We start from the raw sequence: 20,660 nt of genomic DNA, 5'->3' as shown, positions 1-20,660 counted from the left end.
TCCATTAGAGAGGCTATAATAGCAATTGCTCCTTACCAGTGAAAATTTATCATTTTCTAAAAGAGAAGAATCTACATCATCTTTCAAATATTCAAATTTCTGATAACCCTATCAAAAACTCAAAGTCCATGAAATCAGCTGTTTGTAAAAAAGACAGCACATTTGGTGCAGTGAACTAATCAATTATTGGGTATTCTTTGAATGGAGCTGAGTGAAACCTCTGATTAATAATTATCTACTATGTATACAGAACCAATAGCAATAAATAAAATGTCTAAAATGCCCACAATATGAAATAAAATGTTAGTAAATCTCTATATAAACAAAATACCTATTTAAGACCTTGGGGACAAAGAATGGTTTTACAAAGATCCTCAATGGAGTAAATGATCAAGTGGTTTGTTTTCCTACACATACCAAGGACCTATGAGAGGAAATGAGCTGATCAGTTTTAAAAAGTATGTATTTGGCCTACAACACCAATACATTTAGAGACATTATATAATGTCACTTGCTTATGTCTAAGATTAATTTTCTAAAAGACTTCCTACACAGAGAATTCTATTGTTCCCATATTTTCCCTTTAAATTTGAGTGGAAATGTGTGGTTTTTACAAAACTACACATTCTCTCCTTAGGCTATCTGAAGGATGTGAAGGGGAGTAATTGGAAATTCTTCTATTATTGAATAAGATTTTGAATCTAAAATAATATAAACATTTGCTTTCTCAGTAGTGGCATTCAAACAATTAAACTTATTCTCAAAGTTTTTCACAATTCTATAAACTTACAAATGAACGAATAAAATTTTTAAAATCAGTTTCTCTTTCAGTAGAACTCAACTCACTGCCTATAGAAGTCTTGGATCATTCACTCCTGTTTCCCCCTCCAATGGCTCCCATAGCAGCAGAACAGCACATGCTTTAAAACTCCCTCCATATAGAATATAGTGAAGATTTTCTAAAACCTTTACGGACTTTGCATAGAAGAAATTACTTGGGACTGATTTGTTTTTGCAACAGTGGTGTAATTCTAAAAGAAATCTTTGATTTTTTTTAATTCTGGAAGGCATGAATTTATAATTGAGATGTATAATCAGAAGACACTACCTACATATATGGCAACGTTTCCAAAGTTTACGACTAGATCAACTGAAGCATAGCAAAATGCCAAATTAGTAATTTCATGTTGATGAATGATGAAGGGAGAATATGTAATTACTATTATGTTGCTTTGTTTAACTAACTCCGTAATCTAAAGAGACTTAATATTTCAAAGAATAAAATACCACTGCTGGTATTCCAGTCTCCATGTTTTAGTGCCAAAGCTAGATAGTAAATATGGCTAGGATGTTAAAGAAAAGATTGATAGTTTGAAATGATGATATTTGTAAAATCCTTATTTCAAACCAAATGCCATTTGCTAAAAATACTCATTCAAATTATTTATGGAGAAACATAATCAAACTTGGATTGAAATCCCCACATCTCACAGAAACATGGTGGGACTTGAGTAGTAGAGAGAATCCCTGACAAATGCTGGACTTGAGGTTTCTATTCAGAAAATAGAGGAGCTTGCCCTGTGGGGATCTCCTGCCCCAAATTCATTTTAGTTCCCTCCTTACACACTGCCTCATCAGGCCTTTGGCATCCTGTGGCTTCATGAAGCTTCTGCTTGTGATACAAGGACAAGCAGCCAGGTGTATCCCACAACTAGGCCTAGGGTGTCACAAGCAGTGAATGACACGTCCTGGACTAAGTCCAATTATGAAACAACCTGGGGACTTCTGAGACTTCAGAAACAGGCATTAGTTTTCATTATGACAGTGACCTCGTGAGTTTCTTACTTGTTCAAGTTGCCAGTAGCATTAGTTCTTATTGCTTGTGTTTAAAACAATTTTTTCCCTTTAATTTAGAACAGGCGAAAGCACCCTAAAATACCTCAAATCGGTTGCCCACTTTATAATTACAAAGTCGAGACCAAGTTATACTACTTAAAATATAAGTGAATAGTACATCTGAACCAATAGCTGTTATGCCAAGTTGTAGCCCGAGGCTGCTTTAAAATGGTTGAAATGCAGTATAATGTAAATGCTTGAAAGTGAAGGACTATTCATTGAAAGCCAGACTGATAATGAAGGGGGTGGCATTATGGATAAGGTGACATTCAGGCTAACCATATGTAGCATATCATATACAGTGGGTATCTTAAACGTTTATCATTGACATTTTTAATTCCAAATCTGAAAATAGCCTTCTAATTATTAACAGAAGTGTCCTACATTAATGAAAAATCTTAAAGGTGGTACACATTTTTTAAATCCTTTTTTTTGCCACCAAAAAAAAAAATCTGGGGGAAAATATAATCTACTTTTTAAAATATACTCAAAATAAAATAGATTTTCTTTCTCTATTTATAATATTTACTTTATCATAATTAAGTGAATTGAGCCTGATGTGTTTAAATATGGTTGCCTTTCTCCCTCCCCAACCTCTCCCAGTCTCTGTGCACCAAGAGGCAGCAAACATGAAAAGCATTTACTTTGTGGCTGGATTATTTGTGATGCTGGTCCAAGGCAGCTGGCAGCGTTCCCTTCAGGACACAGAGGAGAAGTCGAGGTGTTCAATCTTTTGACTTGAACTAACAGCACAATGGTTATAATACAGCCTGTGAAAACTATGATTTATGAAGAGGTCTCAGTAACTGAGGGTAACTACTCTGTACAATTTTAAAAAGTTTAAAATATCATTGTGATAAAGTTGTTTCTGGAGTATAGATCAGAGTATGTTTTTTCATTATCTCTTGTTATGGCCTTCACTTTGAGGTCTATTTTGTCTGATATAAGTATTGCTACCCCAGCTTTCTTTTCCTTTCCATTTGCCTGAAAGATATTTTTCCATCCCTTCCCTTTCAGTCTGTGTGAGTCCCTTCTAATGAGGTGGGTCTCTTGTAGACAGAAAATGTATGGGTCATGGTTTTTTATCCATTCAGCCACTCGATGTCTTTTGGTTGGAGCATTTAGTCCGTTTACATTTAAAGTTATTATTGAAAGGTACTTGTTTGTAGCCATTTTTTTTGTGTGTGTGTGGCTGTTTTCTGTCTGAGCTTTTTATTTCTTCTTTTTACACCAGTCCCTTTAGCATTTCTTGCATGGCTGGCTTGGTGGTGATAAACTCCCTTAGCCTTTTTTTGTCTGTGAAGCTTCTTATTTCCCCTTCAATTTTGAATGATAGCCTTGCTGGATAGAGTATTCTTGGATTCAGTCCTTTGCTTTGCATCACTTTGTAAATTTCTGTCCATTCTTTTCTGGCCTGATGTGTTTCTGTTGAGAAATCATTTGATAATCTGATGGGGGATCCTTTGTAGGTAACTCTCTGTTTCTCTCTTGCAGCCTTTAAGATTCTCTCTTTGTCTTGTACATTTGCCATCGTTATTATGACATGTCTTAGCGTGGGTCTTTTGGGGTTCATCTTGTTTGGGACTCTCTGTAGTTGTGTAACTTTTTTCTTCCCCATATCTGGGAAGTTTTCTGTCATTATTTCTTCAAATAGATTTTCTAATCCTTGCTGCTCTTCTTGTCCTTCTTGCAGCCCTATTATGCATATGTTACTTCGTTTCATGTTATCCCAAAGCTCCCTTAGGCTCTCCTCCTGCTTTTTAATTTTTTTCTCCAGTTGCTGTTCAGATTGAGCTTGTTTCTCTGCCTTATCTTCTAACTCAGTTATTTGGTCCTCTGCTTCTTTTAGTCTGCTGTTGAAACTTTCCATGGTGTTTTTGATTGTAGCTATATCACTTTTCATTTCTTCCTGACTCTTGCATAGGTTGTTGATTTTCTCATCCATCCGGTGAATGAATTGTATAACCATTATTCTGAATTCTTTTTCTGTCATGTTGCATGCTTCAACTTCATTAATTTCCTTTCTTGGCGACTCCTCATTGTCTTTCCTCTGAGTGTTTTGTCATCTCTTCATTCTGATTATCTCCCGATGATTCAAACGTCGAGTTGCATGGGCCTGGGCCTTGTGCAGTGGGAGCCTCCCACCACCCTATTGTCACTGAAGAACTCTGACACTAAGATGTGTGGTTGTTGTGGGTTTGTTTGAACCAGGCTTGCTCAGAGTCAGTGTTGCCAGCGCTCAATGTGGCCTCGTTCATGCCCTTAGAATCAGGGACCCTGCCTGCACAGTGCTGAAACAGAGACTCCCTGGAGTGTGTTGCAAATCAGCGCCCCCTAGCGTGCGCCAGGAGTCAGAGTTCCCCAGGAATCCAGTGTCAGAGTCTCTGTTGCTTAGCTCGACCTCGCCTTGAGAATCAGGGTCCCTGTGTGCCCCCGCACCAGGAATTGAAGTCACTGGCTCTTAGTATGAATGAACAGGGAATCAGGATCTCAGGCGCAGGTGATAAGAAACACAGTCAAGCCATTGGTGCTTGGAGCCACCTCCTGCGTAGAGAATTGGGGTCCCTGGGCCTGTGCTCCGTGGGCCAAATTCCGGGTGTTCGCACAATTGCTCCCAGCCCAGGGCTCTTGGAGCAGGCAGAGTGAGCAAGACCAGTTCCTGGTGTTCCTGCGCTTGCTCCCAGCCCAGGACTCCTGAACCCGGCCATAAGCAGTATAAGTTCCAAGGTGTTCGTGCACTTCCAGGCTAAAAGATCAACAAAACCAAGAGCTGGTTCTTTGAAAGGATAATGAGATTGATGAACCTCTAGCCAGGCTCACCAAGAAACAAAGAGAGACGACCCAAATAAACAAAATCAGAAATGAAAGAGGAGAAATAACAACAGACCCCACAGAAATACAAAGGATTGTTAGAAAATACTGTGAACAACTCTACTCCAAAAAACTAGACAACCTGGAGGAAATGGACATATTCCTAGAAAAATACAACCTTCCAAACTTAATTAGGGAGAATCTAAAAATCTCAATAGGCCAATAACTATGGAAGAAATTGAAGCAGTCATCAAAAAGCTCCCTGCAAAAAAAACCCCAGGGCCAGACGGCTTCGCAGGGGACTTTTACCAAACATTCAAGGAAGAACTAAAACTTATCCTCCTCAGACTATTTCAAAAAAATTCAATAGGAAGGAACACTTCCAAGCTCGTTCTACGAAGCCACCATCACCCTAATACCAAAACCAGATAAAGACAACACAATGAAAGAGAATTACAGGCCAATATCCCTCATGAACATAGATGCCCAAATCCTCAACAAAATCCTAGCAAATCGGATCCAGCAGTACATCAGAAAGATCATACACCATGACCAAGTTGGATTTATCCCAGGGATGCAAGGATGGTACAATATCTGCAAATCAATAAACATAAACCTAATACATCACATAAACAAATTGAGAGATAAAACCACATAGTCATATTAATTGATGCAGAAAAAGCATTCGACAAAATCCAACACCCTTTCTTGATAAAAACTCTCAGCAAGATAGGAATAGAAGGACCATATCTCAACATAATAAAAGCCATGTATGACATACCCACAGCCAACATCATAATCAATGGGCAAAAAATAAAACCATTCCCCCTAAGAACAGGAACAAGACAGGGATGCCCCCTCTCACCACTCCTGTTCAACATAGTACTGGAAGTACTAGCCGTTGCGATCAGACAAATAAAAGGCATCCAAATTGGAAAAGAAGTAAAACTGTCCTTATTTGCAGATGACATGATACTGTACATAGAGAACCCTAAAGACTCCATCAAAAAATTATTAGACTTAATAAATGAATTCGGCAATGTAGCAGAATACAAAATTAACCCCAAGAAATCTGAGGTATTTCTTTACACCAATAGTGAACGTACAGAAAGTGAGACCAAAAAAGCAATACCATTTACCATCACATCAAAAAAATTAAGATACCTAGGAATAGACTTAACTAAGGAGGTAAAAGACTTATATGCGAAAAACTACAGGACACTGAAAAAAGAGATAGAGGAAGACATAAACAGATGGAAGAACATACCGTGTTCATGGATTAGTAGAACCAACATCATCAAAATGTTCATATTACCCAAAGCAATCTATAGATTCAATGCAATCCCCATTAAATTACCAACGGCATATTTCACAGATCTAGAATGAACATTCCAAAAATTCATCTGGAATAAAAAAAGACCTCGAATAGCTGCAGCAATCCTGAGAAAGAAGAACAAAGTAGGTGGGTTCTCAATACTAGATATCAAACTGTATTACAAAGCCACTGTACTTAATACAGCTTGGTACTAGCACAAGAACAGACATATAGATCAATGGAATAGAATAGAGAACCCAGAAATCGACCCAAACCATTCTGCCCAATTAATATTCGACAAAGGAGGCAAGAGCATACAATGGAGTCAGGACAGTCTCTTCAATAAATGGTGTTGGGAAAACTGGACAGATACATGCAAAAAGATGAAACTAGACCACCAACTCACATCACACACAAAAATAAACTCAAAATGGATAAATGACTTAAACGTAAGACGGGAAACCATAAAAATATTAGAGGAATCCACAGGCAGGGAAATCGCAAACATATGTCAAAGGAATTTCTTCTCTGATAATGCTCCTAGGGCAATGGAAACTAAAGAGAAAATAAACAAATGGTACTACCTCAAAATAAAAAGCTTTTGCACAGCAAAGGAAACAATCAACAAAACAACAAGAAGACCCACTGCATGGGAAAACATATTTGCCAATGATATCACCGATAAGGGTTTAATCTCCAACATTTACAGGGAACTCATGAAACTTAACAATAGAAAGATAAACAATCCATTGAAAAAATTGGCAATGGACCTAGATAGACACTTTTCTAAAGAGGACATACAGAAGGCCGAAAGACATATGAAAACATGCTCAAAGCCACTAATTATACGAGAGATGCAAATCAAAACGACAATGTGGTATCAACTCACACCTGTCAGAATGGCTATCATCAACAAATCAACAAACAACAAGTGTTGGAGAGGATGTGGAGAAAAAGGAACCCTTCTGCACTGCTGGTGGGAATGCAGACTGGTGCAGCCACTGTGGAGAACAGTAGGGAGCTTCATCAAAAAACAAAAAATGGAACTCCCATTTGACCCAGTGATCCCACTTCTAGGAATATATCCCAAGAAGCCAGAAACACCAATCAGAAAGGATATATGCACTCCTATGTTCATAGCAGCACAATTCCCCATAGCTAAGATTTGGAAACAGCCTAAGTGCCCATCAACAGATGAGTGGATTAAAAAACTGTGGTACATCTACACAATGGAATACTACGCTGTGGTAAAAAAGAAGGAACTCTTGCCTTTTGCAACAGCATGGATGGAACTGAAGAGCATTATGCTAAGTGAAATAAGCCAGTCAGAGGAAGATAAATACCTCATGATTTCACTCATTTGTGGAATATAGAGAACAACATAGACTGATGAACAGGGACAGATCCAAAGACAGAGAAATAGCTACCAGGCTATTAATCCCCAGAGGGAAAGAAGGGGAGGGAGGGGACAGGGGAAGAGATCAACCAAAGGACTTGTATGCATGCATATAAGCCAAACCCATGGACATGGACAACAGGGGGATGAGAGCATGAGTGGGGCCAGGGGAAGAATGGGGGTTTACTGGCGGGGGATGAGGACACATTTGTAATACCTTAACTAATAAAGAATTTAAAAAAAATTCTAATCCCCAATGTGATGGTATTTAGAAGTGGGGCTCTGGGGATGAAATTAGACCATGAAGATGAAGTCATTATGAGTGTGATTAGTGCTCTTATAAAAGGGACTCCAGAGAACTCTGGGCCTCTTATTGTCATGTGATGACACAGCAAAAAGACCACTAGAAAACTAGAAAATGGGCCCTCATCAGATACCCTGCCACGGTCTTGATCTTAGACTACCCAGCCTCCAGAACTGCGTGAAATAAATGTTTTTTAAGCCAAAAAAAACCCACACACAACAAAAAAACCCAAAAAAACTCTCTCTGTCTTGGCAGGAACCTATAATTTCCCTGGGGGGTGGGGTGGGGTGGGGGTGGGGGGTAAATCCTCTCTAAAGAGTAAAACTTTTGAATTAACATCCAGCACAGTTATGGTGTAAACTCATATTCTGCCTATAAAGTTTTCTGAAACTGTATTATTCTTCCGTTGGTTTTTGTTACCTACATACTAGACACGTTAGCCAAGGACAGATGCTATTTTTCCCCTTGTGCCCTCTTCTGTTTCTCAGTTCTCTCTGTTTGAAAGAGAAGAGCGTGCAATTTCATTTTGCACACTCACCTTTCCCAGCTCTGTGTTACATGTAGTCTGCTCGGGGGGGAGGAGATACAACGTTGTTCTTCAGGCATCTCTTCTGAACTAATCAGCTGACACATTAAACCAGCTAACAGCAAATCCTCGAGTTCTACCAATCAGCCCCTTTCCCTCTTTTCCATCTGAACAATTAGTAAATATATCATTTTTTCAATTTTATATAATACATTTTTCAAAGTCAAGTCCTACCCCTCTTTCAACCATACTGCTCCTATGCCCTTTTTATGTATAAGGACACTTCTCTTGGGAAAAACCTGAAAGACCACAGAGACCACAGTGGTTTGTTATCTGTACCCTCATTTCTTTTTGTCTCTTCTTAATCCACTCTGAGTACATCTCCATCATTGTTTTGTGGGACAACTTCTAGTGGGTTCGTGTGGGGTAGGGATGGATGTGGAAGCCAACTGGATATCTTTGTTATGACCAAACTAAACCTTCTGTTTCCCCTTCAGCCTCTAAAAACCTCCTCCTCATTCAGTGTTTACAGCAAGTCCTTAAATAATATTGTTTTTTTTTAATGTTGTTTTGTTATAACATTGATGAGATACCACAGGAACTTAACTATTGTTTGTATCAATTAGCCTATGGTAAAATTAGTTTTATTGTATGTTGTTGTTTTTTCGCTGAAAGGCACAGAACCTATCAATGGCATTGGGTGGCATATATAATTACACATATCTGTACAGACAAATCATATATGTGTGGAGGCAATAATAAAATAAATTTTTAGATCTGTTAATATGATATAATTACATAAATAAATTTCCTAATATTGAAACAACCTTGGTAATTTGGAATAAATTACATTTGGTCGTGGTGTATTAATGTTTTTAATATGCTGTTGAATTCTATTTGATGATTATTTTTTAGTATTTCAAAATCAAGATTCATAAGTGACATTAGCCCATACTTTTCTTTTTGTTTCTTCTATCTTTATCAAGTGTAGGTTTCAATGATATACTCAGTTTATTAAAAGAATTAGGTCATTCTTATTATTTCCCCTAGCCTCTGGAATAATTTATGAAGCATATTATTTACCCTCTCTTTGAAAGTTTGATAGATGTTCCATGAGAAACATTTTATGAGTTGGTTCTTTAATACGTTTGAATACTTCTTTTATGGAAATCATTTTGATCTCTACTAGTAACAACTTTTTAAAATTGCATTAAAAATTGTATCCATATCTCATAGTTTTAAAAATATTTTTATTCAGCACTTTCAGCAGTCTCAAATTTGCGTTAATTCACCTGTTTCAATGGTTATTTCCAAATTACTATTATTTTATATATAAGGCTGGGAAAAGTAGGTTTATAGATGTAATAAAAATAAGTAATACAGCCAAAACCGGTTTGGCTCAGTGGATAGAGCGTCGGCCTGCGGACTGAAAGGTCCCAGGTTCGATTCCGGTCAAGGGCATGTACCTTGGTTGCGGGCACCTCCCCAGTAGGAGATGTGCAGGAGGCAGCTGATCGATGTTTCTCTCTCATTGATGTTTCTAACTCTCTATCTCTCTCCCTTCTTCTCTGCAAAATATCAATAAAATATATTTAAAAAAAAATAAGTAATACAATAATTAAGAAATAATAATACAGGAATAAACTCTGTGTTTCGTGTACTCACAACTGTAACTCTGCTCAGCCCTGTATTGTTTACTTTTATTCTTTGCTTAGGTTAGCTAGTGCTGATCTATTTTATTACTTTTTATAAAGTCCTAATTTTGATTTATTATTCCTACAAATTCTTTTTTTCTACCCAAAGTTGTTGAAGATTTTAACTTTATCATTATTTTCTGGGGGTTTAACACAATGTTAATGGGTCTTGAATTTCATTAGGTGTATTTGCTACATTTATTGAGGCAAGCATATTAATTTTCTTCTGTTTATAGTTGTTAGTGTTGTTAATTACATGGATTTGTAAAACATGATAAACCACCCAGAAATTCTTAGAATGCACCATGTTTGTATTGCTATATTTTTCTTATATATTGCTAGATTTGATTATTGATGTTTTGTATAGGATTTTTCACCTCTGTTCAATAATCAGATTGGTCTTTTTCTTGTCTATAAAATCTGTAAGATTTTTGTATCAATATTATCCTGGCCTCATAAAATGAACTGGGAAATGTTCCTTATTTTTTCCTTATTTGAAGAGTTTATGTAATGTTGGTGTCTTTTCTTCCTTAAATGTTTAGAATAATTCACCTGTTAAGCCATCTGGGCCTGAAGTTCTTTCTGGAAAATTTTAAAAATAACACACCCAACTTTGAGAGTACAAAGAGGACTATTAAGATTTTCCTATTATTTGTGACTATTTTAGTATTATTTTCTAAAGAGTTTGTTCATTTCATCTAATTGCCAAATTTGTAAGGCATACATTTTTATGTAATACAGAAGTGGGCAAGATTAGCTTTATTGTTTGAGTATGCTAAACACAGAGTTAATAAAGCTATTTAATAATCATAACCCAAATGTATTTTTTCCATATGAACAACTGTAAACCTACTTTTGTCCACCCCTGTATGTTCTTATTATACTTTTATTGTTTGTAAAATCTTTATAATTTTCCTCTTTCATTATATATTAGAGGCCCAGTGCACGAAAATTTGGGTTGGGGGGTCCCTCAGTTTTGCCTGCGCCCTCTCACAGTCTGGGAGTCCTCAGGGGATGTCCTACAGATGTCTGGCCTCCCTCTGTAGGAGGTGACTGGACAGGCAATCAGGGGATGGCGCCGCCCCATCACCCTGCTTTTGCCACCCAGCCTCCCTCTGCGGGAAGCAACCAGATGGGCCTATCAGAGGATGGTGCTGGCCCCCCTATTGCCCCTCCGCCATTGCCACTGGTTGCAGCCCTCCTCCCCCCTCAAGGCCATTCCCTCCCTCTGCTCACTGGCATGTGCCTTGGCTGGCCTGGCTCAGCCTGCTCGCCGGTCTCACCCCCTGCCAACTGGTCATTCTGCCATTTGGTTGATTTGCATATTACTCTTTTATTATATAGGACTAGAGGGCCGGTGCACAAAAATTTGTGCACTCGGGGGGGAAAGGGGGCGTCCCTCAGCCTGACCTGTGCCCTCTCACAGTCTGGGACCCGTCGGGAGATAACGTCATGCTGGCTTAGGCCTGCTCCAGGGTGGGAGAGGGCAGGCCCAATCCCTAGGTGCAGCCCCTGGTCGGGCTCAGAGCAGGACGATTGGGGAGTTGGGCCGCCGCCCACTGTCATGCACAGAGCAGGGCGGATTGGGAGGTGCGATGCCACCCTCAGTCACGCTCAGGGTAGGGCCGTTTGGGGGGTTGGGGCACCACCCCCTGTCACACTCAAGGCAGGGTCGATGGGGAGGTTGTGGCGCCACCCCCTGTCATGCACAGAGCAGGGCCAATCAGGCGGTTGGGGCGCTGCCCCCAGTCACGCACACAGCAGGGCCCATCAGGGGGTTTGGGGAGCTCCCCCCTGTCATGCACAGAGCAGGGCCCATTGGGGGGTTGGGGAACTCCCTCTTGTCATGCACAGAGCAGGGCCCATCAGGGGGTTGAGGAGCTCCCGCTATCACTCACAGAGTAGGGCCGATAGGGGAGTTAGGGCACTGCCCCCTGTCACACACAGAGCAGGGCAGATCAGGGGGTTGGAGCGCTGCCACTGTCACACTCAGGGCAGGGCCAATGGGGAGGTTATGGCTCTACCCTGTCACACACAGAGCAGGGCCCGTTGGGGGGGCGGGGGTTGGGGCACCACACCCTGTCACACACAGAGCAGGGCTGATCAGGGGGTTGGGGTGCTGCATACTGTCACACACAGAGCTGCATGGCGATCAGGGGGTTGGGGAGCTCCCCTCTATCAGGCACAGAGCAGGGCTGATCAGGGGTTGGGGCGCCTTCACCTGTCATGAACAGAGCAGGGCGGATAGGGAGGTTGTGGCCCCGCCCCCTGTCACACACAGAGCTGCAGAGCGATCAGGGGGTTTGGGCACTGCCACCTGTGATGCTGATCCCGGTGCCGGGACACCTCGCAGCTCCGCTGATCCCGGTGCTGGGAGGCATATTACCCTTTTACTATATAGTATAGAGGCCTGGTGCACCAGTGGGGCTGGCAGGTTTGCCCTGAAGGGTGTCCTGGATCAGGTTGGGGGTCCCCACTGAGGTACCTGGCCAGTCTGGTTGAGGGGGGATGATGGCTGTTTGCAGCTGGTCACACACCCTTTAGGGTGGGGTTCCCCACTGGGGTGCCTGGCCAGTCTGGGTGAGGGGCTGAGGGCTGTTTTCAGGCTGGCAGGTGACTGAAGCTCCCAACTGCTCCTTTTTTTCTTTTTTTTTTTTTTAATTCTGGGCCAGCTTTAGCTCTGGCTCCAGCTCTGAGGCCTCTGCTGCTGAAAGGAGGTATCTGGTTTGTTTGGGTTCTATAATCAAAACACTGTATCAACTCCAGCTCTGAGATTCCGGCCGACTTCTCTGGTTTTGTTTAGATTCTATATTTGTTACAATGTTTCAAACTCCAAGCTCAGAGGCCAGCAAGGCAGGCGGGGAACATTGGAGTCCTCCGTCACTGAAGCAAGCAAGCCTCATGTTCGCTTCCAGCTGCCTGGCTGCCGGCCGCCATCTTGGCTGGCAGTTAATTTGCATATCACCCTGATTAGCCAATGGGAAGGGTAGCAGTCATATGCTAATTAGCATGTTTCTCTTTTATTAGATAGGATACTGGTAACTTTTTCTCTCTTTTCTTTTTCTTGCCTAGTCTTTCTAGGAACTTATTAATTTTACTAATCTGGTCAAAGAACAAACTTTTGGCTTTCTTCATTTTTATTGCCAATTTTTGTGAATTTCATTATTTTCTTCTTTTTCATTTTCTCTACTTTACTGTTTGAGAGTTGATGTTCTATTTTTTCAGTTTTATGGTTAAAGGTAAGCTATTGTTTTTCTAATTTCTTCTTTTCTAACAAATGTATTTAAAGCTATCTTTTACCTTTAAGCACTGCTTTAGTTGCATCTCCAGTTTGTCTTTATTATATCTTCATTATCATAGAATTCAAAAGTATTTAATTTTATTTTACTATGATCTCTTATTTGACCCATGGGTTATATAGAAGTCATTGCATAGTTTCAAGCAGTTGTAAGGTATCTTTTTTTTTCTTTTTTAGTTTTTAGCTTAATTCCACTGGGTCAAAGATCATACTCTAAATAATTTTAATAATTGAAATTTATTGATTTTTGATCCAGCATAAGTCAATCTTGGTAAACATTTAAAGTGTACTTAAAATATCAATTTTATTATTCCTAGGTGCAATATACTATAAATGTTAAGTGTATTTAGTTGAGTTTATAAGATCTTATGGATTTTCCTGTTGGTTTGCTCTGTCAGCTCAGCCCTGAGAAAGAAGGAAATTCTGCCATTTACCAACAACGTGAATGAACTTTGAGGGTATTATGCCTAGTGAGATAAGCCTGACAGAAAATAACAAATATTGTATAATATCACTTATATGTGAAATCTAAAAACCCAAACTCATAGAAACAGAGAGTTGAATGGTGGTTACCAGGGCCTAAGGGTGGGGGAATTGGGGAGACATTCTTAAAGGGTACAAACTTGCAACTAGAAGATGAGTAAATTCTGCCATCTAATGCAGAGCATAGTGATTAAAATCCACAATACTGTATTATTTACTTAAAATTTGCTAGAAGACTAGATCTTAAATGTTCTCATGCCTTGAAGAAATGATTATTATGTGACCTGATAGAAGGTTTGCTAAAGCTAAGGTGGTGATCATATTGCAATAAATAAATGCATAAAACTTGCTCATTGTACAACTTAAACAATGTTATATGTTGATTATCTCTAATAATAAAAGCCTAATATGCTTATTAGACCATTCATCCTTCTGGACGACCTTCCAGATGAAGCCACAGCTGCGGTGGGGGCAGAGTTCCTTGTATTAATTTTGTGCATTGGGCCTCTAGTATTTCAATAAAAAAGAGAGGAATGGAGTTGGCAATGCTGTATGTAAAAACCAAAAGTGTCTGGCATGGCAATCGACATCAGACTGGCCCAACATTCTGGACAATGCAGAATGGGGAGATAGGGGACAGGGCATGATGGTTACTTAAATGTCAGCAGGTGCCAGGCTAGTGAGATGCGTAAGTAAAGTGGGTCAGGGGAAAGTGCCTACTGTGTACATTACATGGGTGTGGGTATATGAGCGCATATAAGTGTGCAGTTTGTGTGTGTGTGTGTGTGTGTGTGTGGCTGTGTGTGTGTGTGTGTGTGTTTGTGTGTGTGTGTGTGTGTGTAGCTGTGCCTGTGTGTGTCTGTGTGTGTTTAGGGGGCACAATAATGAGCTGTTTCTCTTCAAAGGGAGGCAGCTGGTATTCATCTCCAGAACAGATTTGTTTTGTGGGTCTAATGTTGCCCGATGTCCTAATCTTTCCAGAGAAGCCAGAAAACAATACATTTATATAAAATATTATGAGTGTCCAAAGTTGGCTCAAAATGTTAACCACACGAAGCAATGCCTGGGTGCCAGAGTTGGGTTGTGGACTTCAGGCTCAGGAAGAAGAGATGTTTGGAAGGAGTGGGGGCATGAAGAAGCGAAAACAGACAACAGTAAGGATGCTTGAAGGTTTTATTTAAGTATGTCTTTGATATAGTGAAAGAGGAGCATTTTTATGACAAAAGTTTCAAGAAGAAAGTTTTCTTTCCAGTTCCACCACTGTGGCTACCAGCCCAATCCTTATTTTACTGCGGAGACGCTGTGATTGGAATAATTTACATGTGCAAATTATATCATAGAAAAACAATTTCATTGCTAACTATAAGCAGGTTAGGGTACTTCATCCAAAACAAGAAGAAAATAAGATTTTGCACTTTTATATTTTAAAGCTGATATTTTAGCAATAGTTTGATAATGGTTTATTCCATTTATGCTCTATTGGCAACACAGCATTAAAAGACAATCTATTCATTGGCATGTAAAGCAACATGGCTTCAAAATACACCTTTTAAATTTACAGAACTGAAAATTTCAAACATCCCATGTGGCTGGAAGGTGACGTTATGAAGATGATCTTGAGTAGTGACATACTTACTTCCTAAAGATAAAAGAAAAAGACAGTCATATAACAGAGCTATCATACTCAGATGATGTTGTTAAATTATCTGGGAAATATTTTAAAGCTTTATTTTGGTAAAAGTTATTTATTGATCTTTTTGTCTTATGAATCCCATAGTCTTTTTAACTTTTCAAATATTTGCACTCAAAGATGACATCCTAAAGTTCCCCGGTCAAGGAATATAAAGTGTGTAAATCGTTATAAAAAGCCATTATGACCCACCAAGATAAGTAGTTACTTTTTGTATTTAGATTTTTATTTCTATCCTTATTACATTAAATATATAATAACACATTTATTTGTGCTAATGATTCAAAATACGTAGCAATATTGAATGTCATATTATTACGTGAATGATGTATATTCCCATGTTTTATTCTTATCTGTGTTCCCAGTGCCCTCTCCCTTAATTGACACTCAGGAAATATTTTTGGAGTAAGTGGGTGAATGAGTAAATGTGTAATTATCTAAAACAAATATAATGATGTATTCTTAAATGAGTCATACTTTTGCTTATCTACCAAGAGAGCAAAGACTCCCCTCCTCACACAAGGAACAACCTGTAGCTGTTTATGAAAGTTTTGATGGTTCTCAGAATGCACTAAAATGCAATCACCTGTTGATAATTTTGTTCCGCAGCAGCCAGTTTATAAATTCCAGGGTGGCAAGATTATCATGAACTGTTTTCATTTCATCAGAGAAAGAGCCATCGGCATGTCTGCGGCGGAGCATTACAGGAGTGTCTGGTAGTAAGCTGAGGACAAGGGGGATAACAAACGGTATTTGGTTAAATGCTTTATATACATGCTTTCTCATTGCATATCACTGGTAACGTGTGCGGGTCACTGAGAAAACAGGATGTCATATTTACAGAGGGCCGACTGTGAGAACCTGCATGAACTGGTGCGTGTCAGAATGGACAACCTGGAGGTAGTGAAGAGCAGAGCAGGACGGGAAACCCAGCCTGTAAAACTTCATGCCTTCCGCAGTGGTCCAGCTGCTCCAGAGATTTTAGTATATTGGCAACACAGAAGTTATTATTGAGACGATTAGTCTGTTTAGAATTCAGAAAAATGAAAAGCTAGTGGTTATTAGAACAGCCTTGCAAAGTGCAGTATTAAGGGATTAAACTTTTTATTAGATTTTCTGTTTTTATTAGTTTAATTAGCAGCATATTTGGTGCCCCTTTAAAATATCATAAAATATCCTCAAGTATAAGCGACTATTTTACCACTGATTTTGTAAATTGGGTCATCAAGGTTTAAAAAAGCAGTGACAATATCAGGTTATTAGCTAAATAGTAATACAATCCCTTTTGTCTTAAGATTTCTCCAAGTCTCAGTAAGCTTGCTTTAACTTTCACAAAAAATTGAGTTGAACGTAAATTTCCTGCTTCTCATAATTCAAATGTCAATCAAAATGGTCAAGAGCAAATGAGACGGTTCAGGGGTCTCTTTGGTTGTGGTAAGATCCAAGAAGGTACCTAATGGGCTTAGTCTCATTTTCAGCTGTGAAACTTTAATGGCTATTGATAGGACAGTCCCATCAAAAATGGGGATGTTAAATATATGGATGTTCATTAAAAAACTTAAGTTTAATCCCTTTCAGTCTTTATCAGATTATTAGCTAAACAGTAACACAAATATTTGTTGATCCCGTATGTAAATACTTAACTTCAAAATTTAAGTTTTCAGCATTATTTCTTTTTTCCTTATCCCTAGTTTTTCTAGATTAAGCTTATTATCCTGATGTAGTTCTCAATAGCATCCTCTTCTCAAACATGTCTTGCTTTGACAAATGAATAGCCTCATTATAACACAACTCTAATGTGTGATAAAAACACCACCTGTCTGACTCTATTATTAATACTTGCTACTACAGATAAAACATATTAAACTCTTGTAGATTGTCTCCCACTAATAGGAGTTATTTCCTTACTTTGTGATACTATACTAATTGCTTCTATAACTCAAATCAATAAATAGATAACTGTAGTGTAAGTTTTCAACATCATGCAAAAATAAAAAATAAAGTTAAATAAGAGTATACAGATTTAACTCTTGCCTTCCTAAGCCTTTCACTAGCCAAGCAATGAATTCCTTGGCAGCTTGGCCTTCCAAATAAGAACTTAAATCACTGGTAAAGGTCCCTTCAGCGTGTCTCTCAAATTCATCATCACGTTTGGCAATGCCATTCCTGATAGAAATGTGAACAGTATATTGAAGATCTGACTCTTTAGCAATATGGTTCTCACTTGGAAGTAGTGGCAGCTTGGGATTGAAGAGACTGAGGGAGATTTAGGAGATGAGGGTAGTTAGGAGACTCGTCCTGAAACTACATGAAGTATCTGAATGGACGGTTGATGGGTGAGAGATAATAGCAGTTAAGGGGAGCATTGGCCCACTCAGCACACCCATTTCCACCTCTTCTGCTTATCCGTGCCATTGATTATTACTGTTGCATTTACTTCCGCCTCAGTGTATGTGGACTCTCCAATATGTTATGCAGCTTGCAGACAAGGCAGCTGTTTGTTAATACTTACGGGATCAGACATAGTTAAGTGAGTCAAGGGAAAGCTAAGGACCATCTCAAAATGTCATCAAAAGAACCACGTGATAATGGATGAAAGGAAACATGTGATGGGACAGCAGTGAGGAAAGCTAAGATGCTGACTCCACATCATCCTCAAATGTGATCTGTGTAGGTGGTTGACCAGCTGCCCTCCCGCATCTATTACCCTGGAAGGTCTCATCTTAAACACACAACAGAAACCGCCTGAGGGTGAGGATTATTTTACATTAGATTACCAAATTGTAGCATTCCCTTTCCAGAAATGAGGATAATTGTTTTATTTTTTTTTTTCAAATTTCTCTTATTTCACCAATGGCCATGTCTGTAGTCACTAACAGGGACTTCTCCCAGTGTCTGCTCTGACTATGACCACATCTTTCCTGTCCTGCCCTTCCACTTTAAGAACTTTTGGTAAACCACTCTGTCTCTCCAATTCTTCCAGCTGACCCATATTCATTCTCTCTCTCTCTCTCTCTCTCTCTCTCTCTCTCTCTCTCTCCAGGCAAATCTATGTCCTTATCCTGATATTTAGATTTCTTTAGCTACTTTGGATGCACAACTCCCTTCCCTTGTGGGCCACTCTCCAAAGAAATTGTGAAGTTCCATCATCTCGGTGAAACCCTTGTGAAAGATTTCCCTCCATAGCCTACATGCACTGTAAAACCCAACACTGTCAACGAAAATCCAACATTAAAACTTATTCCTTACGAAGGGCTTGTGCTCTTATTTGCATTCTTCTCTCTTTATGTGGTGCAGCCAGGCTATAATTTTAAATGTGTATCTTGGATTGTATTCTATAAGAAAATGACTGCATCTCTTTCCATTCCTTACCACGATTACCTTGGCTAGGGGTTACTTTAAATGTGATTATAGTCATGAGTTTGAACCCTACAAGGGAATGTTGAATTTGCTCTTTTGGTCAAAAAATAGATTCCTCACAGTTCATGTCTAAAAAAGTCAGCTTTCAATTTTAATAGAAAATGGGTAAGAGAGTAAATATTGCTAAGACCACAGTGGGGAAAATGATTTAAAATCTACGTTTCATTACAGGGTGGGTAAGGCATTTTCAGGGTGAGAAGTGGGACTTTCAGAGGCATAATATGCAGGATAGCATCACCAACCTTGAAATCATCAAAGCTGAAAGAGCTTATACGCCCTATTTGATGAGCATAATAACATAATGAAAGTCAGGAGATATTTTAGACATATTGAAGTAATACACTTGTGTGCAAATTTGGGGCTAGGTTTAGACTCTCACTTTTTGTCGTCCATCATCCAATCCACGAACTCCCGGACACAGTCATTTTGCAGAAACTCCTTAAACTCCATGTGCAATATTTCTTTTTCTGTAAAGGAGCGCTTCTCTTTATTTATCTGATGCAGATCATTGAGCGAGTCTGTCCGTGGAGCTGGGAGCGAGCTGTGAAGAACAGTGATTGGTGCAACTAAGTCTCATCCTGAGTGGACTCACTCAAGAAGCACCTTGAAAACAGAAGACCACAGGAAATTAAAAGGCAGGTGCTTTGAGCATTTCAGTTGATATGAGGGACACCTTGTTTGACACGGGAATCTCAGAGTTTTGTTAGAGTTGAATGCACTCTGATTCTAAATCCTGGGAGCAGATTTTTAACTGGCTTCCTCTTTACTGAAATAAGATTAAATAAATAGTTTTTTTAAAGTAATTAGTGTACTTATGATTCTGCTAGTAATGATAGAAGAGAACAATGACTTGACTATTTTAAAAGAGTGAAGAATCCCAAATCATTTGGGCAGCTGATCTGAGTTCTGAATTTTGTTTGCATGTGTCAATATAAAAATGTAGCTCCATTACCTGGTTACATGATAGCTGATGATGAAAGAGAAGAACAATTAAAATTTTAAAGAATGCCAAGAAAAATCCCACTTGCTAATTTCAAACTGTGTAGTGGACAGTCCACATGCTGGTAATCAACAGTTGTTTGCCATGGCAAATATGGAGAAATATTCAATAGTATTAATACTCAGAAATAAAATTGAGATACTATTCTCACCTGTCAAAATAGCAAAGACTAAATATGGGGGGAGGTATTATGAAAGGAGTATTTCTATAAGGCTGAGCGGAGTGTGCATGTGTATGACTTTTCTGGAAAGCAAGCTGGCAAGATATTATAAAAGACTTAAACTTATTCAAACCCTTTGACACAGTAATTTTAGAACCAAAAATCTAGCTTCAGGAAAAAGTAAAAAAATGTAGGGAGAAAAGTTATTTGCAGCATTCTTTGTAGGAAAATGTATGAACTCAGGTGTTCAATAGAAGAGGAATAGCTAAATAAATATTGTACACTTATGAGATGAAATAGTATGCAGCTATTAAATATCATACATTTAATAGATATTTGTAATGCTATACGAAAGATCTAAGAATACAATGCTAAGATAAAAGGCATAATATGAAGCTGTATAATGATCTGAGATATATACTATATACAGTAAATACCTAACATTTTGTGCATATTTTGTATCATGAGCATGTATGACTTTTACAATTAGTAAGAAACAGTGTTTTTTTAAATAAAGGAATAAAAAAAGAAAAAGTTGGTGTGAATAAATAAAATAATCTACTATGCAGTGTGTGAGTAGTGAATGGATAGATAGGATCAGCTGAAGATTTCAACAAGCTATAATCTCCTATATAACACATTTTCCAACATAGCCTACTCCTTTGGT

At 38.8% G+C, this 20,660-nt stretch overlaps 2 pseudogenes; one reads left to right on the top strand and one right to left on the bottom strand.

Moving 5' to 3' along the window:
- Positions 1 to 2,520: 2,520 nt before the first annotated feature.
- Positions 2,521 to 20,660, top strand: part of LOC139015726 (pro-glucagon-like) — a 258,761-nt pseudogene continuing 240,621 nt past the window's right edge.
- Positions 15,996 to 20,660, bottom strand: part of LOC139015725 (pro-glucagon-like) — a 32,923-nt pseudogene continuing 28,258 nt past the window's right edge.

Source organism: Myotis yumanensis, unplaced genomic scaffold (assembly GCF_028538775.1).
Source record: "Myotis yumanensis isolate MYYU_CA2020_CCGP unplaced genomic scaffold, mMyoYum1.0.hap1 SCAF_8, whole genome shotgun sequence".
Lineage (NCBI taxonomy): Eukaryota > Metazoa > Chordata > Mammalia > Chiroptera > Vespertilionidae > Myotis > Myotis yumanensis.
The sequence above is the reverse complement of the archived record's forward strand: the minus strand, read 5'-3'. Positions and strand labels throughout refer to the sequence as shown.